A 3,400-nucleotide genomic window follows, 5' to 3' on the forward strand; every position below is an offset into this window, starting at 1 on the left:
AAAGAGAGAAAAAGAAAGAAAAAGGAGAGATAGGTGCCGAGGACACACGAACGCGGATAGAAACGACTCGAAGACGAAGGAAGGAAGGAAGGAGGGGGGGGCGGAGTAGAAGAGGAGGAGGAGGAGGAGGAGGAGGAGGAGGAGGAGGGTGGTGGATACCACCACTCTCTAGATATTTCTTATCCCAGCGCACGTAACCCTCTAACAAGCTAGCAAAGTTTACCAATAAATTGTATGACGGCAAGCGTTGGGCTATGGGAGAGGAAGCCGCTGGAATATCATACTACCCCTCTCTTTCTCCTAGACTTTTCAACCGTTCTACAACCTCTTACGCACCACCACCACCACCACCACCACCAAACACACATCCCACCCCGCCCTTCCTTTCTTCTTTCCTCAACCAAGAGTCGGAACCTATTCTTCGGAAAAAAATATTTTTCGTTCCCCCCCCCTCGCCCCTTCCGAACACTCTCTACGTGGCCTGTTTCCAAATCGAACGAAAATAAGAAAAAAAGAAATAAAATAAAAATTTAACGTGGTTTATACGTTCCTATTCGAAGGAAAAAAAAAACAAAAAAAACAGAAGAATAGTCCCCAAATAGTTTTTAGCTGTATTAGCAAATTTAAGTTTCCTTTTCAATTTACTTAAGTAATATAATAAATTTTGTATCTCACGTAGATCGATATGGGTTTTTATCTTTTTTTATCAATATTACGAATTTTTCAATGAATTATTCTGAAGAAAACAAAAAATATTGTGTGTCTCGATTAATAAAATAATTTTTATTTACCGATAATAAACGTAAATATTTTCTAAATTTAGAAAATAATTACGATTCACCCGATCGTCCCGTAATAAAATATAATAAATTAAATCATACGTGAAAAAAATTGTACTAAAATTATAAAAAGATAAAAAAAAAAAAGGCGTTTCTAATTCTAACCGTTTGTTAACGGTATTGGAACAATTCATCATATTTCATTACTTCTTTTTTTTTTTGTATTATTATTCTTCTCTTAATTTACTTATTCTAAATCTGAATGAACGCACCAAATGTTGGCACATACTGGTAACGATAAATAGAAGAAGAAGAAAAAAAAAAAAAAGAAATATTAGAGAGAAGGGGTGAGGTGGGAGGGTGATGGAAAAAAGAGAGAGAGAGAGAGAGAGAATGAGAGAGAGAAGAGAGAGAACCTGGTGAATGGCATTTCGTAGACATAATGCGGCGCGCGCGAGCATACTTCATAATGGAGTCACATCACATCGGTTACACAATCACAATACTAATCCGACATAATGGCTAGCTACGTTCTGGGCCCCGCGACGGGGCCAAAAACTTGCATAGGATATATATATATAGGTGGTACCCATGTTCTCGAATCTCAAGCCACGAGCCACGGACAAACGGTTATCCAAAGAAAAGAATCGTCCAATCGCGAGGAATTCGCGCTCTTTAATCCTAAATATCAATCTAAGTGCAATGATCCACGACAGAGAGAATGATGAACATAACCGTCAAATGAAACGTCATATTGCTAGATTAATTATTATACGAATAAGAACGTTTGTTCATTGGCTTTTTTTTTGTTTTTCTTCTACAATTAATCGACAAATTTTTTCTATTATTCTCATACGCATTTATAAATGATCGAAATGATTATTTTTTATCTTACAATAAAATTATTTTTCCGTATACAGGGTGACAAGGGATACAGGGTGTATTGTTTATTCAGATATATATTAAAATCAAAAAATTGCAAAGTTACTTATCGGATAGGTTTAAATATCCTAACGAAAAAAAACGTAAGTTAATAATTCGTCTCTATCCGAAATTATTTAAATGATATTCTAATGAATTTTAATTGTTATATAAATAGAGAGAGAGAGAGAGATAAGATTTTAATTTGACAAAAGAAAAACAAATTATTTCTTAATTCATTTATCGAATGTAATTGTGTTACAAAATATAATGAAATTAGAATGAAGTATTAAATCCAATAAGAAAACTTTTGCGATAGTGTTTAACATACTGTCGTACTCACAACAAAACCCGTTTCTAATTCATCGAAGGATCCTTGAACGTCGTTCGCGAGTCGTTCGGATGGATAATTTTAGGAGCAGGCGTGGCCTTCGCGTTCCTGTGGTAAATTCAAACAGGACGTGCGAACTGGCCATGGAAAAATATCGTTTGTCCGCTCGAGATAACGTAACGTAATGTAATGTAACCTAACGTAACGTTGTAACATTTAACACTTCAATAATGTTATTCACTTATTATACTTACAATTTTAAAATTGTTTTTACTTTTTAAACTTATTTTTATCTCTTTCTATTTCTTTCTGATAATCTACTTTTAAATAATTCTTTTAATAATTATTCCATTAAATGTAATCCATCAATTTTACATGTAAGTATAATTATCAACCATATACGATCAATAAACCATGAAAAGAAAAACAACAAAACAGAATGACAAACAGTTTAAATCGTTCGTTGCATGATTAGTTCGAAAAGTTATGTAAAATTATTAACGGTACACTTATCAATCTACTTTTACATTCCTTTATTTGATTTACTTAACCAAACAGGTTAAATACAATTAAATATTCGTTAAACTAATTTAATACTTTAGTTGAAAATGACATTCCTTTAAGTTTCTTGAGAACCATAAACCATGAAAAGAAAAAAAGGGACAGTTAAATAGTCGTTCTCTAACAATAAGTTGTATTTAAAGGAGCAAGTAATGTGGTCAGTTTACAAAGTTATGTTGAATTATTAACAGCACGTTCATTTCCGGAAGAAAGCTCGATGAACATAAGCAAGCAAGCAAGCAAGCAAATAAGTAAATAAGTAAGTAAGTAAGTAAGTATAATACATAGAACAAAAAGAGAGAAAGATAAAGATAAAGAGAAAGAGAAAGAAAGAGAAAGAAAGAGAAAGAGAATGAGAGAAGGTCGGTGGGTAAGAGTGGAAAAGGTTTAAACGTTTCTTCCTTCGGTCTCTTCGTGTGCAATCGATTCTTCCGCCATATCGCACGGACCACTTGAGGGGGGCAAGAAGGCACGCGTTAACGTCGCACCGCTGCTGTGCAAAGCGTACGGTAAAAAAAAAAAAAAAAGAAAGAAAGAAAAAAAAATATATCCACCCCCTGTGGTCCTGGCACTACAATATTTACGGAATCGCAAACCGTCGAGTGATTTTCACTCCAATCGATTCACTTCGTCGACGATTCGAGATCTTGCAAAGCTTCGACACGCTTTGTTTCCCTTTTTCAAAAGTGGACCTACGAATTACGCGAAGTAAATACTTCGGTATGTTATATAACTAAATTTCATTCGTTTTTTTTTTTTACTTGTTTTACTTAATTAATTAGAATAATATTATTATAATAGGTTTTTA

This window comes from Polistes canadensis, unplaced genomic scaffold (genome assembly GCF_001313835.1).
Source record: "Polistes canadensis isolate GaletaPanama2010 unplaced genomic scaffold, ASM131383v1 scaffold_20, whole genome shotgun sequence".
Classification (NCBI taxonomy): Eukaryota; Metazoa; Arthropoda; class Insecta; order Hymenoptera; family Vespidae; genus Polistes; species Polistes canadensis.